This window comes from Passer domesticus, chromosome 3, assembly GCF_036417665.1.
Source record: "Passer domesticus isolate bPasDom1 chromosome 3, bPasDom1.hap1, whole genome shotgun sequence".
Classification (NCBI taxonomy): domain Eukaryota; kingdom Metazoa; phylum Chordata; class Aves; order Passeriformes; family Passeridae; genus Passer; species Passer domesticus.
In genome coordinates, this window is record NC_087476.1 from 20,130,188 (window position 1) to 20,152,869 (window position 22,682).

The window sequence follows — 22,682 nt, forward strand, 5'->3', positions numbered from 1 at the left end:
TAGGAGTAGCATTGGATAAACTAAATATTTGAGCAACTATTTCTTAGTTGACCTCAATTAATTAATCCACATCTTATTTAAAAATACCTATTTTTTGCTGCCAATTTAGGACTATACGTCAGATGCTTTCTAATGTATAAGAATTAAACATTCTAGTAATAAAATACTTCATCAGAGACTTTAGTGGTGGATGCAACTTTTCATCCTTGCTATAGTTTGTATCACAAAAAGTATTCAAGACAAAGACCAGGTCTGTAATTGCAGTTAAGACTGGCCGGCATATCAGAAAACAAATTCAACAATATTAAGGATGTAATTTCCAGTAGTCTTTTTAATCATCTGTCAAAAAAATTGCTATTACTCTATACCAAAAGGGAGCATGTATTGCAGAAAAAAAATAAATAGGCAGCACAATTCAGATAATGTGACAACAATTTTACTGAATCAACTGCCAAATAAATAAATTAACTTTTTTATTTTGAAGCTCCAGAGGGAGCAGAAGAACTAACTAACCAAAATACAGGGAGAAAGTGTGCACTGTTAGAATGAGAATGCAAGGAATGTTTTCATTCTGTCTGGCACATCAAATACAATTTCAGTGTTCCAGTTATCCTCAACCACAATACTTTCACTATTTCAGTTAGAACTCACCCTTTCCATCAAAGCTGGTAATTTGGGAGTCAGTTTAATAGCTTGCTTCCAGATCCCACATCCAAGCTAGGATCTAATTCTTCTACACCAAGCTTCCAGAATACAGACTTGCTGTACTCCATGTCCCTCACTTCATGTACCAAACAGCCCAGTTCTCCCAGAAGTTCCTTTGTTATTACTGTTTAGCATTTCATTGCATCAACATCCCTTTTTAAAGTACAACTGTGATGACTTGCTGAAAGGAGCTGTGTATCTGTCTCTTAAGCCATAATGTTCTACATAAGTTCAAGAATCCTTTTGACAAAATATGCAATATCACAATGAAATATGCTAAAAGAGAAATACTAGAGAGTGGGGGAAGTAAAGTTAGTACTCAAAACATACATTTGATTTAACTTTTTTTTAACCAGAATTCAGCGACAGTCTATAAATAATAAATGTATTTACTTTGATATTACAGGCATTAGTGTATCCATCATTTCTTTTTTACATTAGCATATGGACCCATATTCCTTTCAAAATATTAGTCTGCATGCTAGCATATGATCTTGAAATAAATTTTAATATAAAGTTTATATCCTTAATATAAAATATTATGTTTAATAGCATCTCAAAGTAATTAAAAGGCCATTGAAGGGGAGTGTAAAGGAAAAAACTCACATCCCTGCTGTGGGTCAGAAAAAATTCAGATTAAAATCTTGCCTGTTTTCAATCAGAAAAACAGGAAAAAGTCTTCCACACGTCAGATGCAGAAACCTTTTCCTGAAATACTCCATTTTCACTTTCATATTCTGTTGTTCATATGAATGCTCCACCAGATGTTTTCTCATGGAGCACCAGACCACAAGCAAACTGTAAAATTCTGAAAGCTGTAAAACAGAATTGCCACCCTCTGGTTGGCTTTTCTGCCTGCAGGACGTCTGTAACAGGAGAGGGGCAGGAAAAAAAATGGACAGGAGGGGAAAGGACATAACACTGCAAGTCTTTCTGCTAATTATAAAACCATTTTGTGTTAGTTTGCATTTAGGAAATCAAAATTATTAATAAGTGAACAAGGTGAGCATTACTTTATGCTAGGTTTCAGCAGAACTACTGTATTGATTCAGTTGATTACACAGCATACCAGCATCATGTGCCTGAAATATATTCATATTTGAGAATATCTTTTTAAATAAAAATATCTCCTCTTGTAAGACAGTTGTCTTTTCTGTTACATGTATCTATGCAATATGGAACAACAATAGGAATAGATGAATTCCTGCTGAGCAACTGAAAGCAAAGGTGCATCCAAGATTAAATGCTCTGGTTCTGGAAGCAGCAAAAACAGGTTATTGTGTCACTGCCTCTTCTCACAGCATCTCACTGGGACAGCAACATGACTACACCTTTTCTCTTTCCAGAACCATGATGTTCAGAAGACCCTACAAATACTGATATGCAGGCTCGAGTCAAGCCTTGAAGGCAGTGAGTTTCATTTTACAGATACATCTGTTCTCAGTTCTTGTACAACAATAAAAAAAGAAGTGACTAAGGGTGTCATGATTTGGTGTGATCAAGTAGTTAAATGTTTAAAGGGTTTATGAAACATTAGTAATACTGAAAATTATATGAAGAGATGAGATGAGGACATTGGTGGAGTGGAAGAGGAGAGGCAGATTCCTTAATTCCATTTCACATCCAAGTCCTCTCTAGGCAGCAACAATGGTTTATAAAAGCTTTGGCAAAGACTGTGAAGCTGCCTCTATTGGTTCTTTTTTCACTAGGTATTTTCTATTTCCTCTCAGAAGGCTCCTTTCAGGTGAATGTCTACTTTCAAGAAATATTAGAACTTAACAGAATTTGATCAGGATAATGTGCTGTATTCCTCTTGTGCAAAGTAACCTGACTTAGAAGACCTGTAATAGTTTTTTTCTCTAAATATTCTTTTATTCAGATGAGAATTTAAAAAAAAGGAGAGATCACAGAATATTCCGAGTTGGAAGGTACCCACAAGGATCATCAAGTCCAAATCTTAAGTGAATGACCCATATAGAGATCAAACACACAACCTTGGTGTCATTAGCACAATGCTCTTACCAACTGAGCTAATCTCAGGATAAGATGATTTAATAAATAGAAAGAAAGAAAAAAGTGAAAACTTGAGTTATTTTAGAGCAGAGAATGTGGAAGAGTAGGAAGGACAAGGATATATTGGCTGATTTGAACATTTATTTACTTAATTATATTGTGACAATCAGAGCCAGGGAGGGAATAAATCCACAATGTTAATGAAATGTGTGATATTTAAGTCATAAACCTAGGCTGAGGAATGAAGAGATAATTTCCACGGCAGGTTTTGAATTGCTACCAGTAGCTAACATTTATGAAAGCTCATACCTTTCTCAGAGTGGGATTGATTCCCTGCTGCCATCCCACACTGTATTGCTGAAACTTGAAACTTGTGTAACATCCCACATTTTGCCTAATTATGAATGCGTAAGTCTCTGTCCTACTGACAAAAAAAAAAAAGCCAAAAAACCAAACCAAACCAAAACAAACAAAAAAACCCCAACAACAACAAAAACAACAACAAAAACCCCACATTTTCTGGAAGCAAAATGACCAGAAACACTCCAGATTTGGGTCCGTTTTTGTCATTTGGGAAGGTTTCTGTGCACTTTGTGTGTGTGAAAAAAAACCTCAACAATATTCTAAAATTACACGAGATACCTAAATTACACTAGATACCTGTCAATCTGTCCTCAAAAATATGAAATCTGGATTTCTCCTTAGGGCAAAAGTCACATTATTCAGCCTAATGAAAATAAAAGTCATGGTGTGGAGGAGTAAAGCATCTCTCAAAAATCTTAAAGCCATCACTCTCTAAGCAGTCCCTTTAAGCCTTGTTTCTAAAGAGAGACAGATATTTTCAAGGTCTCACTGGAATATTTTCTTCAGCAGCAACTCACAGAAGACTCCCTAAATGCACACACATGTTCTCATGTAGTCTGCATCAATTCAAGTCATGGCTCATAACAGATTATGAAAACTGTAAGACTCCTGATGGAGATACTTTCATGCAAAAAACCCTTGAGCTATTTACCAGCCTTCTGTTGTGTGACTGCTGATGTGACAGATTGGCTGGCAAGGGTTTGTAGAGGAACACAGCTGGGACAGTTTATCCCGACTGATAAACTGGTCTACAATGGTTGGTGTCAAGCTCTGGAAGAGAGGGGGAAAAGGTGCTCATGGTAATGATGTTTGCATTCCCAAGTATATATTACAGGTGTGAAGATCTGCTCTACAGTATAGGCCTGGACACCTACCAAGAGTAAGTAGTGAATTAACTCTTCTTTTTCCTTGACTTGCACACACTCATTTTGCTTTCCCTATTAAAATATCACTGTCTTCATCCATGAGTCTTCTTGCCTTCATTCTGTTTTCATCCTGGCCCTTGGGAAAGGGGATTGAGCAAGAGGATGGGTGGGTGTTTAACAGGTAGCTGCAGCCACTTGACAAAGTTAAAATAGGGTGTTATAGAGAGAATTTTCAGTGAATTATTTGTTCCTTCAGATTTATTTTTACAACCCACTTTTTGCCCTATGCCAATTTTTTATCTAATCTGAAAAATGAAAAAAAGAAAATTCAACTGCTCTAAGATGTAAGGCTTTCTTCAATCCCAGTGCTATTGACAAGTATGCCATAAGAGTAAGTCAGAGATTTTAATTTGCAGTCATGTGTTATGAAAATATAATCACAGAATCATAAAATCATAGAATGGCTTGAATTGGCAGGGACCTTAAAGATCAGCCAGTTCCAATCTCTCTACAAGGAGGGTAGAGAGTCTTTCACTAGATCAGTCTGCTCAGAGCCCATCCAACCTAGCTTTGAACCCATGCAGTGGGTTCCGAGATGGTTGGGATGGGTGGGCTCAGAGCCCATCCAACCTCCCAGGCATCCACAGCTTCTCTGGGCAACCTGTTTCAGCACCTCACCACCTGCACAATAAATAATTTCTTCCGAATATCTAATCTAAACATACTCTCTTTCACTCTGAAGCCATTTCCCCTTGCCACATCTCTACATGCCCATGTCTAGTCCCTGTCCAGCTTTCTTGGAGGTTCACTCTAGGTACTGGAATGTCACAATTAGGTCAGCCTGAAGTCTTCTCTTTTCCAGGCTGAACAATCCCATTTCTCCCAGCCTTTCCTCAGAGCAGAGCTGCTCCATCCCTCTGATCACCTTGGTGGCCTTCTCTGGACTCACTCCAACAGCTCCATGTCCTTCCTCTGCTGGGGCCCCCAGGGCTGGATGCAGCCCTGCAGGTGGGGTCTCAGCAGAGCAGAGCAGAGGGGAAGAATCTTCTCAAATGTTTTGCACAGCTCTGTTATGCTATGAAAGATTGTGCCATCAAATTATATCTTCAGCACCCCTAAACAGTCCTGACCCTGTGCTGAGGGTCACTGCATGAAATTCAGAAACCCTCTGGCTGATGAGGGTTCAGTTGTTCATGTGTAACCATGCTGATCTCAATCAAGATTCCAAATTAAGATACAATTCTTTATTATCTATTTGTCTTATACCTACTCCAAATTTGCAGCAATACAGAGGCCTACAAAGGAAGCATGTGTCTGAGTAAGACTGCTAGGGGGTTTTAAGTTTGATTTTGGATTTTTGTATTCTTCATTTGAGTAACAAAGGACTTAGAAAACTTGCCTGTTATTAACTTTTCCCTTTCTTCCGTGTAATATTTTGCATTTTAACATAAAGTATATATAGTCCCCAGAGATTATTTATAAGCAGTTAAAATAAGCAAGAAATTCTCAGTCATTATAATTTCTATCTGTATCCTCCCAAAATAATTGCATCCATGCAGCTTTTATATATTTTACCCCAAGTTTAAAAATACCTATACATTAAATAAGGAAATCCATTATCTTGTGAGAATTGTGAAAGTAAAACCCCATACAAGCACATCCTGCAAAAATTAATTTTAGAAAAGAACAGCTTGGAGATTATCCTAAAGTCTTCATCATCAGAAACAATGTCAGTAATAAATCTGAAAGAGAACAGAGTGGAAACATCCAAATATAAAATCTGTTTTATTTTTTACATATGTGGTTGTATTCCTAATAACACCAAGTGAACGGGATTTAGGCGCCTAAAGCAGCCACTGCAGCTCATGAAAGTCCCATCTTCATTGGTAGACCCGTAGTGACCAAACTGCAGTGTGCAGCACTGCCCTCTGGAGACCCCCAAAGCCCTTCTCCTGTCACTGCCACATAACAGGACTGGTTCCCTCAGTACTTAAAACCAGGCACAAATAAAATTCTTATATCAGGTGGGTTAGGTCACACCTACAAATAACATCTTCATATATGTCAAAGTTTTTCTGATGATTGTTCACCCAGCACAGCTATCCAATGGCAAACAGAAAGTTGTGAAGTGTTTGTTGAGGTCATTCAAAAAGTCCTTGAAAATAAAAAGGTTCCTGACTAGCTCATCACAAGTTCATCTGCTACAGGAAACTAACCTTTGAACAAATATTAATAAGAAAGAGCTATTTGACCAGGTGTCGCTTGCAGGTGGATTTGATTTCAGGTAACTGCCTCAAAATGACAATAATTATCCATGACTTATTGGCCTGTCTAAACTGCTGTTTGCAGTAAATAAACAATCTAGCAAAGAGCCATTGACACCTTTGCAGTATTTCCTGCATTTATCAGCAGTAATTCTTGTTTGAAGCACACATGTGGTCTAGTTTTGCTTACTCTATTCAGTTATTGAAATTTACATTTATGTCCCAGTTGTTCAAAGGAACATGGAAAACTGAAATGTGCTCCCTCATTTCCCTCTACACTTCTCCTTAACCATTTGTTTTTGCCCTTCCTATTTACTGACCTTTTACAGCCCTTGACTTCTGTTGTTCTTTATATGGCTAGATACTTAATTTTTTTAATATAACTTAAATATAAATAATTTTTAAATATAATTGAGTTTTTTAAATACTTTTTTTTTTGCTTATGTTTGTAGAAATTTTCCTTCCTTATATTCCTTCTCATTTCTCAGTAACATGATTCCTTTTTAACTTTGTAAATTTTCCTTTTGTTTTGCCACAACAGGGGTTCTCAATCAGCTCCCTCCACTTTCAGATGCCTTCTGTACCTTTTCATTTGCCTTCCTTATTCCTTTCCTTCTGCTTCAGTCCAATCCTGCTGTTCCAAGATTTCTTGGGGATTTGTGGGTTGCTTTTTTTTGTTTTATGGTTGATGTTTGGGAAAGTATTTGTCTCTGATGCTTGGGTAGTGCAGGAAGTGCATCCATTTTTTCCTGTTCATATCTCAATGGAATAGAAAGAATAAAACCCTGTGTGCTGGATAATGGAACACAAACCTGAGAATAATTTCCACAAGAGATTAGCAGACTTTTTATTGTCACATGGTCTTGGTTTATCAGAAGGAACAGAAGTGCTGATCTGATGGGATTTATGATGGGCAGCACTTTTTTTTCACACCATGGGACTTTTCAGAAATATTGTAAGATTATATAGCCAGGTGGAAGAAAGCCCTAGAGCAGGATGGGCTGCTGAATGTGTGTGATAGGAATTAGGCTGCAAACTGAGCAGTTCCTTGGTGTGACTGGGAGAGCAAGGGTAGTGATTAAGACTGGTTGCCAAATGGGTCCCAGTTCTGCAATTGAACAGTTGACTTGCTGGAATTCCCTTCTGTTGTTCTTGCTGTTCCAGTCCATGATATGAACAATTGAATGTCCTGGCAGTCATCTATTTCATTTCCTGCTCAGTTTACCTCTCAAACCAAAAAGAAGCATGAATTTTGTAGTGAAACTGAGATACAAAATACAATGCAATGAACTGGCACTCAAGTGGACTCTGTTGCTTCCCTTGTCTCCAGATACAGAATGCAAATTGGGAATGACAACCTATCAGTCTCAATATCAGGGTGCTTATGAGCCTTTTTTCTGCCCCTCTCTTCCACTGCTTCAGGCAAAGTACCATGACAAACTGTCTGCTAACAGCTGTGAAATACAAATGTTCAAAACAAACAAAGCAAATGTATATAGCTGGAATACGTTTTCCTTCTGTGAAGACTTTAGCAGGACACAGAAGGAAAAAAAAAAAAATCTTCCCAGCCCAAAACTGTTTTGTTTGTTTAGAACAAATTTTAGATTTTCAATCAATCAAATTTTAATATTCACAACAGACAATGAGAGTCACTTGATGTATTCTGGACAAATTACTTTTGAAAACTTGCTGTGTTATGAGGGGCAAGGCAAAAAAATCTAAAACCAAATAAAATCCCCACCTCCAAAACAACAAAAGAAAGAAGATTTAGGTAGAAAAAACATGGAGTTATTCTATCTATTTGACAAACTAATCCTTTAGAGAATGAAAAAAAAAAAACAGAAAGTTTTCTATGTGTCAAGAAAAAGAAGGTCTGAATATTACCAGAGAAAAGAAGCTGGAATAATTCTTATCCAAATTACAAGTTTGATTGGTTATTTCTGCTATAGTTTGAATATATGTAACTTTGGGAGTTGTGTCTGGTGTTTGTACCATTTCTCCATGTTATACTGGAATGCCCTCCACCACAACATTTCTGCTCCTTGTACAGTCATTCTGAAATGTCTGAAAGAAACTTACACTGTATCATTGCCTTAGTAAGCTAACCAAGCCAAAATTTTAAATTCTTTTGCTAGGAGACACATTTTTTAATTCAGTGGTCATGCTCATAGCTTTCCTTGGCAGCCTCCAGTTTTTAAATCTTGTCCAAACAGTTTCTGTATGTTCTGAAACTGATGTATTAGAGAAAGATTCCCTTTATTCCGACACAAGTGGGTTGTTTGAATAATGTGATACATGCTTTTGCAGTACACCTCTGCAAAACTTTGTGGGGAATTAGCTGATTAGAAATTGAACATCAAAGTCACTTTGGAAGGAAGAAAAATTGCTAGACTCCTCAGAAACTTTTTAGAAACTGTGTACAAAACCAACTAAGCAAAACATGCTCATGAGGGAAAGGTACAAGAAGCTATAGCATAATTTGGGAAGAGTTATTAGTCTGAAACATTATAACATGTGTTTGAATTGTCTATAAATGGAGATTGAGAGTTAAAAACCACTGCCCATATATGGAGATAACCAGAAATAATTAGAGAAACAACTCTGGTTTAAATGTGGGGCTGTGATCTTTCACATTGCACTTGATAGTGTTAATTAGGGAGCTTTCTGCACCTTCAAGAATAGGTGTAAGGAGAACCTTACACATCTCTTAAAAAACCCCAAACAAAACATGATAAGAGTCTAATGCAGTGTAAGTATCAGACTGTGGGACTCCTTAAAGAAATTGAGTTGCTAAGCAAGCTTTTAATGGCTTACAACTCAAACAGTTTTAGCATAACAAATCAGAAAGATGGAACTTATTTACTGATTGAATTCTGTGGGAAAATACTGCAGAAATGTTATCCTTGGATGTGAAAGGTTAGCATTTTTACAGAATATACAGAAGACCCATAGGGAATTCTAGCACAGGGAATACAAGCTTTCTTACTTATGATCTGGACTGAAGGAAACTTTGTAAAAGCACCCAGTGAATGCTCAAGGCGCTCTTGCCTGTGCTCCTAAACAGAAGAAAAAAACCCCAACCAAATCTCACAGGTTTAGTGACACTAAATTAATTTATTCAAAGTAGTAACACCTGTTGTCTTTCACTCAAAGCTCTCAGTTTTCCCAGTCTCAAACTCTCATGAACAGGGAGCATGAGATGTGGAATAAGGCACTGGTCTGAAATCGGGAACAGCTCAGACTATGGCTCACTGCTATATGCCAGTGAGGCTCAGTCAAGTAGTTGATCATGTCCATGTGCAGATCATCAGATGGCAACTTAGCATCTTCTCATGACTCTCAAATCATTAGTCACTGTTTTGCTCTTCTACACTTAGGCTGCTGAAATATTTTGAGTGCCTGAGCACTCACAAAATGTGCATGAGCAGATCTGAGGTACAGATGAAGGTCAGTCTTCCAATGAAAGAAAATTAATGATCAGAGTTAGTTATGTTCCTAGGAATTTTTTCTTCACAATGTGTGAAGACTTAAGTTATCTAAGGACAGGTTGACTTTTCTTGAGACAGTTTAGGTTAAACAGGAGTAATCACACATAAAAGCAATGCTCAAGCCACACCAAATCACACACTTGACTCCAGTGCAATCTATCACTTCAAGCTACAGAATCCCATGTGTTCCCACATGTTAGATAAGAGGCAATACAAACAACACCCCAGAGTAACTTAGCACTGAAAACAAGCCCTATATCTTGAATAAAAATAATACTATGCAACTTTACATGTTTACTCTATGAGAGGATGAACTTTTCTAGAAGTGGGGGTTCTTTTCTATTGAATATAAAAGGAGTGTAATATTATTGCTTTAGACCTGGACAAGAGATTTTAAATTAATTAAAATTTTAGATGCCTATGATTATTAAGATAAATCTCTCTCCTGTATCATAGTCTTCAAAGAAAAATGATCATAGATTGTGCTGCTATACATAGTTAGAATAATCCCAGCAAAATACATAAACTTAGGTCCAAAAGGTGTTTTTAGGAATTTGATGAAACCCTCAATCTAAAATAGCCACAGAGTTGCTAACACCATAACCTTCCCATCACTATGGAAACAAGTCCAGTGGGAAATGACTGCATATTTCTTTTTAAGTGCCAGTAATTTCTAACAACATAACTTCTAGTCCTCAGTTAGTGAAAACACTCTTCACAATTATTTTTAATCTGTTGTCACATTCAAAATGTCTGGTCAGTTTATTCAAGGAAATAGCTGTCTTCATACAGATAAATATGCTAAATATAGCACAGGTGAACTTCATATAGATGTGACCAAGGATAAAGGTACAAACACAGAGATAGAACAAAATAAGCTTACTAAAATATGGATATAATTGTTCAGGAAAAATGTTCTTTCATTCTCTCTCTAAACCCAAAGACACAGAACCAGTTTAATGAGTGGCTAGAAGAGGTGAATGAAATATGTGACCAATCGTAACCTGGAAGACGTAATTGTAAACAAGTCCATCCAAAATGAGCTGCAGGAAACTTTGCCACTAAAATACGTATCACAGGAAAACTAGAACTAAAGCATTTCTGGTTTAGTTGACTGTCAATAAAATGCCCTACTCTTCAACCCTCACCATTTCACTGGCAGTATGGGAGCTACTTATTTCTTATTATTCTTCCAGCAGTAGATTGTTTGTTATGCTGTAAAGAATTCTTTATATATTTGTCTGGGTAAATACAGAATTATTTTTAAATACATAACAAAGTCGGAATTAACCAGTAATTTAATATTAGTCTCAAAGTCACTAAATAAAAAAATACCTTCCCCAATAAATTTTAAAAATGAGACGAAGAGAGGAGAAATGGCAATATCAGCAAATATGTAAATTTGGAATAAAAAAAGCATGTGTAATGGTGAGAAAAAACATAGGAATAATTGAATAAATTAATCACATCACATGGTATAATGTCAAATAATCACTAAATAATGATATCAAATACACAGAAGTTATAAAAACAAAAACAGGGTAAAGAAAAGCAATTTGGACAGCTTTTCAAAAATAAAATCAAATTGTAAGAAAACAGTCTTACAAAATAGAAGACTATGTAAAAAAAATAGTCTTGTATCAAAAATACACCTGGTAATTCATTAAAAAAAGTATTGCAGAGCAGTCTATTTGTAATTATGTCCGGAAGTAGCTGCTGAGCATCTGCACCAATGACGTCCGTTCCATACGTACTTTCCTTGGGGACAGCAGAGCGCAGAAAAACAATGATGTGAGCACTACAATATCTTCCTACTGCAATGCTGTGGTTTGTTTGTCTGCTTGTTTTTAATAAAACTGTAGTAATTTCTTCCATTTTCTAAGGGATCTCACAGACTCCTGGCAGCAGATACAGTATTAGCCCAGCAGCAATCTGTCTTGTTTTGGATATGAGGAAGCATTTCATAGAAACATAGGCATAAAAAATAGATTTGGTTTAAGTGAGATTCAGTTAGAAGTTGGTATTTGACTGAATGTAATCAATTTAATTCATTTGTTCAGACATGCTTACCTGCACTATACAGATTTGGGAGTGTTGATTCACAGATGAAATAGATGAGTATTTGTCTTGTGAAGGTACTTTCACAAATTGGCCACTATGTTTTTAATCAGCTGATGCCACATTCTCCAAAATAAAGCCACCTGGCTTGGCCAGCTCACTCAGAGAATTGATGGAGAAATACATGGAAGAGCAGGGTACTCAGAGAATGTTCACTCTCCACACTTATCAGAAAGTGTATTGATGATAAACTACTGTTTGAAATAGCCCACCTTCTAACTCAACTGCACTCATAAAATATGCTTAGAAGCATAAGAAGTCTGTTGGATTTTATAAAGTAACTGTAAAGTCCTGGCAGACTTCCTTACCACAGAAGAGGGTTGAGTTAAGTAAATTCAGATAAAAGTCTTGTTGGCATTTAAACAGAGTCATCCTATTCATCAGGATAAAATGGTTGACCTCAAATAGACCAGACAATGTCTCAGGCATAGTTCCTGAAAAGGGATGGCATATACTGGCTTGCAAAGGCACCTGCATGACATCCAAAGCTGCCAGACTAGAAAAAGCCTCTTCATAGATAAGGATGCTAAATCAGGAATTCTACTTCAATGCTAAATCTCAGTCAAGAATGTCAACTTTGAAGAACTGAAAAATGCTTGAATTAAAGATTAAGTTATTTATTTAAAATATAAATTAATTTAGTGTTCATGTGAGCTGTGTGTGGTGGGTTGAACTTGGCTGCCTGGCAGGTCACTACTCAGCTGCTCTCTCACTCCCCCTCCTCAAAAAGATGAGTGGTCAAATAAGATGAAAAAGATATGTTGAGATAAAGTTTATGAGATAAGCTACCTTCAGCCATCATGGACAAAGCAGATTAAACTTGAAGAAAAACTAATTTAATTTCTTGTCAATTAAAAAAGTGTAGGTAGTGAGAAAAAAAAAAAAAGATAGAATCCCTTCTCTCCATCCATTCCTTCTTCCCAAGAACAACTTCAGCCCTTCATTTCCTACTCCTCTAACTCCTCCTCAGACTCAGTGGTGCAATGTTTACAGTATAAACCTACTCCACCACAGGCTGTCCATGGGCTGCAGTTCCTTTGGAAAATATCCATCTGGCCCAGTATGGGGGTCCTCCATAGGCTGTTGTTGTGGTTTCACCTCATCCTAAAACCAAGTAACATGCAGCCAGACTCACTCCCCCCGACCCCTCCCCTTCAGTACTGGGGAGAGAATTAGAAAAGCAATAACTAGAAAACTCATGGGATGAGCTAAAGACAGTTTAATAGGGAAAGAAAAAGCTAGGCATGTAAGCAGAACAAAACAATTAATTCACTGCTTCCCATGAGCAGGCAGGTGTTCATCCATCTCCAGGAGAGCAGGGCCTCATCACAGCTACTTGGAATGACAAATGCCCTCACTCCAAATGTCCCACCCTTTCCTCCTTTTCCCCTCTACTTTATCTACTGAGCATGATGTTGTACAATGTGGAATATCCCTCTGGTCCGTTTGGGTCACCTGTCCTGGCTGTGTTTCCTCCCAACCTCCCATAAGAAAAACACCTCTATCCACCCTGTCTTCAGCACAAATCCAAAACACAGCCCCATACCAGCCACTGGGAAGAAAAGTAACCCTACCTCAGACAAAACCAACACAACTCTGACATGAATACCTGCTCCAACATGGTCCTCTCTACAGGCTGCAGGGAAATGTCTGCTCCAGGGCTTGGAGCAACATTGCCCTCTCCCTCTGTTCTCAACTTGGTGCTCGCAGGGTTGTTTCTCTTATCTACTTTTTCCTCAGATCTTCTGTGTGGTGTTTTGCCCTTTCTAGACTTTGTCCTCCCGCGATGTCCCCACCCCGGCTGTGCCTCAGCCGCGCCCTGCAGTGGGCGATTGGATCCAGCTGGAACCAGATGTGTCCGGCTGTGTCCGGCTGGAACCGTCTCTGTCCGGCTGGAACCGGCTGTGTCCAGCTGGAACCGGCTGTGTCTGGCTGGGGCAGTCCTGGCTCCCCTCACGGAGCCGCCACTGCTGCCGGGGCAGTTCACCCGCAGCCTGTACAGTATTATTGGATAGGGAATGCCGTACTCAGTCCACCAGGTGCGTGTGCTGCCCATGGCTGTAACGGAGGCGTTTCGCCTAAACCATCAGTGTTGTTTGAGTTGACCCCAGTGGTGACAAAATTTGAGAGCCAACATCTTTCACCACAGTTTGCTTAGCCTTTAGCCTTTAAATTAGTAAGACCAACAGGGATGTCAAATACTAGCTGCGGTTATTTCAAAGTTGTCATACTGGGACTGAACCAGCTGTTTTCACAGAAGCCTGTGGACACCCATAGGGGAGTAGCAAGGCGCACTTGCTGCCATCCTGCCCCCAACAGAGAGGCTGCATCCGCCCTCTTCTGCATGCTGATCCATTGAGTCATCCTGTGAACCCAGCCTCACTATTTTAAGGCTCCATTGAGCATACCATGTGGCCATAAATAGAAACATGTCTGAAGGCAAATAAATACAAAATAAATTGCTCATTTTAGCTCATTGCAGAAACTGTAGAAAATAACCGCCCTTTCAACAAGAAAGTCAAGGCAGTTTTTTGCCATTTTTAGCTAACAGTTCATCTGTTTCCTTTGAGTTAAAGCATATTTCTGTACTTCGAAAGTTCTGTAATCTGAATAAATTAGAATCTATTTTGTCTCTTTCCAATATCTTAACAATTTTCCTCTTCTTTATTTATTTCAAATAATTTCCATTTTAATTCTGTACAGATGATAAGATTCAAGATTTCAATTTCTGGAAAAATTAGCATCCTGTTTGGCTTCTGCTGGCAAGAACTGATGAAGTATGCAGTCACAGATTACACCTGCTGGCTTTGCCTTCCTTGAGGTTTCAGTCTCTGCTTTACCCAGTATCAAAGACGGTTTTGCTAACACCATGTGGGCATCATGGTGTTCAGGTCAGATATCTGATCTGCTGAAAACTCTGTATTTTGAGGAGACATCCATTGGTGTAGTTTAAAGGTATCTCTCTTCACACTATGCAAGATCACTTGCAGGACTTTAAAAGCATGGAGAATTTGATGGTGTATATCTGTCATGGTTTAAACCCAGCAGGCAATGAAGTTCTACACAGACATTTGCTCAAACCTGCCCTCCCCCTCCCCCTCAGTGGGATGGGGAATAGAGTCAGAATCATAAAATTGAAAAAATCATTACTTGAGATAAAGACAGTTTAAGTAAAGCAAACAAAATCTACATACACAAGCAAAGCAAAACAAGGAATTCATTTGTCTCTTCCCTCTTACAGGCAGGTGTTCAGCAGGGCTCCATCATGCATAACAGTGACTTAGGAAGACAAGCACCATCACTGTGAACATCTCGTCCCCCTCGCCTTCTTCCTCCTTCTCGCCTCAGCTCTATATGCTGAGCATGACACCATATGTTGTGGCATATCCCTTGGCTCAGCTGGGATCAGCTGTTCCAGCTGCACCCCCTTCCAAACTCTTGTGTAGTCACATCCTCCCCACTGGTGGGCTGAGATAAGAAGCAGGAAAGGCCTTGATGCTGTGCAAGCACTACTTAATGATGACAAAAGCTATTTTCACCACAAATCCAAAACACAGCCCCATACCAGATTCTATGAAAAAACCCAAAAAACTCTATTCCAGCCAAAACCAGCACAATGACAAAAACCTGTACAGTTTGGAAGGGCTAAAGTGCTTGAATATTCATATCCACAGCACCAGTCTGTCAATGTGACAGTTTATAGAAGCTGAAGATCTTTTCCTCAAGGAGAAGCAGAAAGATCATATTAAATTATAAAGAAAGCAGTGTTAATTATGACAAGCAACAACATTACAGGAAATTTGAAAGGCAGTACTAGAAGTCAAACATGCCAATATCGACAAAATAGCAGAAGTGGAGGCTCTAAAGTTAATTCTATCTTTGCTTGGCCCAAAGGAGCATGTTACACAATTCAGCTGGAAATCCTTTGCCTTTCCCCATCTGTTTGTTCACTCTGTACCTATTAACAACCCAAAGCTGCCCAATTATTTTTAGGTGTCATCTTGATGAAGACTCTGCAGGGAAACCTGCACGCTCTTGTGTGCTTGCTCAAGGTCTGAGAAGCACACTGTATGTTTACATGAACCACAATTTTCAACATGCTAAAGATTAGGTGCCCAGGCTTGGACATCTTCTTTCTAGTCCGAAGAGCTCTTTTCCTTTGGAATCAGTCAATGATTTTTTAAAGTTAAACTAAGTACTAAGTACTTTTTGTAGTAAGTTTTGGTTGCAGTCTTCCCAGGAGATGATTCACTCTAGTCCAGGGGAGGCAGCAATGTCAACATCAAGTAAGGGCAATCCATAACTCTTTTGGAGAAGTACTAAAGTTAGATATATATATATAATGAATTTGGTAACTACAAAAAATATAAAAAAAATTTAAAAATAAAAAAAAAATTAAAAAGGAAGGAAAAGGCATGAAGGAGCTAATGATTTTTTTATCATGATTGTCTCTGTTGAAAGTGATACCCAGGATGGAGGCTAATCTTTTAACATAAAGCTAAGGACCCACTTAACACAGAAACACACAAAGAGGCAGTTAGGAAGCATCCAACTAAACTGGATGACCACATCAAGAGAGTAGTGATCAATGGCTTAGTCTCTCCATGGACACCAGTTATGAGTGGTGCCTCTCAGGACTTTTACTGGGACCAATACTCTTTAATGTCTTTGTCAATGACATAGACAGTAGAATCAAATGTACCCTTAGCAGTTTTTCAGATTACACCAAAATGAGTCGTTTGATTGACATGACTGAGAAACATGATGCCAGACAGAGGGATCTGGACAAGCTTAAGAAGTGGGCCCATGAGAGTCACATGAGATTCAATAAGGTTAAGTGCAAGATCTTGCACCTAGGTCACGGTAATTCCAAGTACAAACACAGTTTGGACAGAGAACTGATTGACAGCAGCCCTGAGAAGAAGGTCTTAAGGTGAATGAAAATCTGGACATGACCCAGCAATATGCTCTTGTATCCCAGAAGGCCAATCACATCCTGGGGTGCATCAAAAGTGGTGTGGTCAGTAGGTCAAGGGAGATGATTCTTGCCCTCTATTCCACTTTCAGGAGACCCCACTTGTAATGTTGCATCCAGCTCTGGGGTCATGAACTCAAGAAAGATGTGGACCTGTTGGAGCGAGGTCCAGAGGAAGGACACAAAGATGATCAGAGGGCTGGAGCACCTCTTCTGTGCAGACAGACTGAAAGAGCTGGGATGGTTCACCCTGGAGAAGACTCCAGGGAGTCCTCATTGCAGACTTTCAGTACTTAAAGGGGGCTTATAAGAATGTTGTGAACAGATTTTTACTAGGTCCTGTAGCAATTGGACAATGGGTAGTGGTTTTAAACTAAAAGAGGGTATATTCAGACTAGAAATATGGAATTTTTTTACATTGAGGGTCGTGAAACACTGGAACAGGTTGGCTAGAAAAGCTGTACATGACCCATCTTGGAAATATTCAAAGTCAGGTTGAACAGGGCTACGAATGACCTGACCAAGTTGAAAATGTTCCTGCCCACTGCAGGGAGATTGAAACTAGATGGTCTTCCAAGGTCTCTTCCAACACAAACAATTCTATGATTTTGGATGATTAATGAATATTACAGCATAGGGAGTCCATGGCATAACATGCCATATTTCCTCTGACAATGCTGGAAGTATTTTACAGTTAAATAGCTGAGCTGCTTTTTTTACAAAAATTAGAGAAAAATTTGAAGGATTATATCTTTGACAACCTCTAATGTACCACCAAAAATTAACAGAATTAATCTGAACAGGAAGCCTGAAAATGTAATTGGAGTGAAAATTGTAAATCACCTTGTTAAAATCATATGGGTTTTAATGGGTAACAATGGTTGTAATATTTCAGCTAAACAGTCAATATAGGATATCCAACTAATTTATTTTTGCTTTGGAAAACATTTAAAACAACACACTAAACAGGCAAGTATAAAATTAAATACACACAGGGTAAGAGATAATGAACTTCCAAGGTAAGAAACTGGTCAACTTTTAAAATTATGTTATACTAGAACACAGACTACAGATTTAGGGGCCTTAAACAGTCTTTTTATATACATCCACAAAATTACTTTTAATCATGCAAGGAAGAAGAAAAGGGGAAAACCATAAAACAAAAAAAAAAATGATTCCACAATATAAAAAAGCTAATCCAGAATGCTAAAAATTGTCAGAGACGCTGTTTCTTGGCAAGTTAACCTCATTAGAAACAGATTCTAGTCTTTATGCAACCTCTTGGAGACCTCTTAAGCAAGTAATTGGTAAACAAAAAATATGAGAACACTGACATGGAAAACTGATCCAAGTGAAAGATTATTACAACAATGTCTTAGTGCTGTAACTTAACAAGTCTGACTTGGTCACTTCAAACAAATTATTGAATAATTATACAGTGGAGTTGTAAGGAAATGCATATGTTAAAAATAATAAGAGTCATGAAAATCTACCTATTAAAGAGCCTGAAAGATTAGAAAGTATATAAAATAATGGTTAATAATATTTTCTGATTTTACCTCATCATGTGTAATTGCATAGAACGAAAGATAAGATGACATTTGTTTACAAACTGTGTCAATTACCTATGTAATTGCCACATGCTGTTTAACAGTGTACCAGTATTAAAAGAATGTTTATATAGAGTCACCACAAGTAAAATCACTTTTAAGGGGAACTGCTCTTATGCTGCAGGGCATAATCAAACCAGGAAACAATGGGGCTAGAAAGAAAGTTGGTGTTGGGGAAATAATACTTATGTCTGCTAAGTGTATCCAGGCTTCCTGCTTCACACATTCATAGGTTCTTGTGATAAAATGTTGTATGTTTTCTCACATAGAAAGCCAAAAACACTGTGTCTGGCTAGGTTTATTGCTTGCTCCCAAGTGAAACTTTCTTTTTGTAACTCCTTAGTTTCCTACATGATTTTAACAGCTCAACTGGACCCTGGAGGTCCTACATCCTGCATCTCAGAACACCATCAGAGCTGCATAATATGTCACTCTTACAGAAATTATCTGACTTCACAGGATTCCCTTTTTTTTTTTTTTTTTTTTTTTTGTAATTTCTTTCTTTGAGCTCAATATGCCATTGCCTTTATTTGGTACTATAAATCTGTGAGTCACATAATCTCTAATTTTAATCCCTGTACTATCTGGGGATTTGAGAGTGTGCAGAGAGCTCAGGACTGCTTTCCACATGCATTCTGCCTGTTATACAGCCCTATGCCAGCTAAAGGTTATCATCCCTGCTAGCCAGCATTGTAAGTGGCAGTGAAGTTAAAGTCTGAGCACCCCCAGATCCATCTAACCATCTAGCCGAGCTGCTGAAATGGAACAGATTAAATCAGGGCCATTATAAACTGCAAGTGATGAAGAAGAGACAATCCCTGAATCCTTCTCTATTAGACTATGTTCAAACTGAAGCCTCTTGTTTTCCTTTTTCCTTGTCAAGGATTAAAGATATTGGCACCGATGCAGACAGTTACAAAAAGCTTCTCAGTACTGGTAGTGGGCTGACCCCTGGTTGCATACTCAAGAAAGGGCACATAAGATGCCTGGAGTCTGGCCATACTTACAAGACTAAAGAAGCTGTAAAACAGGTGTTTTAAAGCTTTTTGTTCTTGCTGACAATTAACTGGGCAGTAGTTGTCTGATAACAACTTTTTCTTTTGTACAGTGTTTTATTCCAGGAGGTGCTGGTTATTTTTGAATCCAAATAAGAAAGTCACACAGATTTCCAAAGAAGACAACTATTTATTAACATCACAGAAAATATATATTAAATTACAAAATATTATGTCCATTCTGATTCTGGAAATGCTGTGATGACAGCATCTGGCAGACCTCTGCTCAGGGCATTGCATACAGTACATAACCTGTCCCTGGTGAAGTTCACCAGAATTAAAGCCTTTATTGGGTTTTCCTACAAGTAAACAATTCTATTCATCATTTCTGCTGTTGAACAAAAGGATGTTTATATGAAAACATCCTGTTTCGCTCTGAGATAAAGACAAGAACATGCTGGTGGCGTCATTACTAGTGATCCCACGTCAGGAAATTTGTGCCATTTAGCACAGCCCTAAAGGCCAAGAACTGTTTGGAGTAAAGCACAAACCTGAATCTACTCCAGTCAGCTGCTGTGTGGATCAATAATTCCTCATCCTACAGCAGTCTTTATTAAGGATCCCGACAGAAGTCACAATATGTGGGATTGAAAACCCAAGCACATTGGAAACCCATTATAGGATAATGGTCCTCAGAGGACTTTGACATTTATTTATTTATCTATCTAAGTTCCTTAATTGAAAAGACATATGTTGTTTTAAGGTCTGAAGAAGAGCTATGTCTTTTGGTTTATCACACCATCCCCAGGTGACACTATCTTTCCACAGTAAGACATACAGATTCGTGGAAATTTACACTTTCTGGTAAGTTTTGCACAGTTTTCAGTATGATATCGGAAATATAGGTATAGCCAGATGGAATACTTGGTCAGTGAACACTTATTTGCTGATATTTTCTGGGCAATGTCTTCCACTATTTTTGAAAGCGTGCAGGCCATGGAAGAATTCAGTATAAATGTGACTTTTTCCTTGTGGGTTTTAGGCCCCAAACTAAGTGATGATCATGGACTTGTGATTGGTTTCACTTAAATGAGAAGATACGAATGCTAACCTTTTGCCTAAGTTATTGTCAGCCTTTAAAATCTCTCCAAGAGTCAGAGGTTCTTGGGGTTAGTTTTATGTTGGCTATATATATAGGACACATATTGTCTTTCTCCTACAAAGTAAATGATATGGAAAGAGAATGACCCTTTTGCATCCGTATACTCTCCTTTTGTCTGTCAATATATTAAAAAAAATTATAATCTTTTCCCTTGATTAGATTTTAGGATCATAAGATAACTAAGGGTGAGAGGGACCTCAGGGGCTTTCTAGTTCAACATCTTGCTTAAAAGCTGGGTCAGCTCTGAGATCAGGCCAGGTTGTTCAGGGCTTTATCCAGTTAGGTCTTGAAAAACTGCAAGGATGGAAATAGCAAGTGCTAAGTAGAGAGAGAGAGATTGACCTTTCTTCAGTGAGCTGGCTGTGCTCCTGCTAATACAGCACAATGGTTAAGATAATACTTCTGTTTTACCTTTGAGTCTTTGATGGCAGCTCTCATTTCATTAGTAATGACTGCCCTTGCACCTGGTATTATCTTAACCATTGCGGGTTATTCCTATGCATGTGGCAGAGATCACAGCTGGATTTTCCCCTGGCACTTTTTTAAAGAAAATCCTTGAACTCCTTAATAATTCTTATATTCTCAAAATCACAATGCTTGGGAAATTAATATAAGTATTCCCTGAAGTTATTCTTTCTTCAAGAACAGACCATTTCAATTTATAGTTATCAAATTGCTTCCCTTTTTTCATTCATCCAAGGAGTGAATTTATTTTGCTTGGGCAATTTATTTTGCTTTATGGTGGTAGTATCTTGTTTCTTTCTCTTTATAAACAGATTGCCTGATGTTTACTCAGAGTGGCCTTAATAATTTTCATTTTTCCTGGTTTTATTTATTTTATTCTTTTTAGTATTGCTTCATTTCTATGTCACAAGCAAAGTTCTTTTTTTTCAAAATAGGATTTTTTATAAACTAAATTTTTTTAAGAACATGTTCAGGTCAGCCCTAATACTCTCATGGGGGGAAAAATGTTTAAAAGAAACAATTGAGACTGATACATTGGATCTAAATGTGGATTCTGTATGCTGTGATGAAAACCTAACTTTTCCAGGGAATCCATTGCACATACTAGAAAATCTGGTTCAGTTCTTTCGGGTTCTTGAGCTATTTTTTAGATGTATATAGACAGCTTTATGGTCTAAGCAGTAAAATCTTAGGCTTCTTCTAAATTTAAATAATGAGGGATCATGTCTTTACTCAGTTTAGGTGTTCCAACCATGGACTAGTCACATGGAATCACATGTATATTTCTGGCTTTCACTAACCCCAGCTGGCTCTGTTTCCTTTTAGATATCCCAGCCTAATAAAATTTACCTTGCCTTCTTGTGTAGAATTGTCAAACCACCTATGATTCTATGATCCTGTGATCTAAATAAGGGCTTGCCAGACTTGACATTTTCTGAGGTTTTTTTTTGTCCAGGGCTTCAATTTTCAGTAGGTTTCATCAATTCAGTTTCTATAATCTTTCTTTAGTGTTTCCTTAGTCTCCTATAGTGTTTTTCTTTCACTTGTGATCATCCCACATCTTGTAGTCTGAAAAATTACAAATTTTTTCTTGAGGGTCCTGGAGGGCAACGACCTGAGTCAGCAGTGACCTCCAGCAGCAGTGGTGGCCAAGAGCATCTTCTGTGCTGTGTTAGCAGGAGCACAGCCAGCTCACTGAAGGAAGGTCAATCTCTCTCTACTTAGCACTTGCTTCTTCCATCCTTGTAGTTTTTCAAGACCTAACTGGATAAAGCCCTGAACAACTTGGCCCGATCTCAGAGCTGACCCAGCTTTTAAGCAAGATGTTGAACTAGAAAGCCCCTGAGGTCCCTCTCACCCTTAGTTATTTTATGATCCTAAAATCTAATCAAGGGAACTGATTCTGTCTATGATGATCCAGACAGAGAAACCTGGGCATTTTTTTAACCTTTATGGAAACAGACTATTTCTTCCACAGCAAACAGTAAAGGAAATTTCTATAGCTTACAGTTGCTTGATCACACCTTGTGATGAGCAAGGACACAGTCAGTGCTATGACAGCCTGCTCTCATCTCAGGCAACAAAACCTCAATCTTCACCATTGTGTGCCTTGTTCAGTTGCATTCCTCTGGAAGGAACAACATTACTGGAGCTTTCAG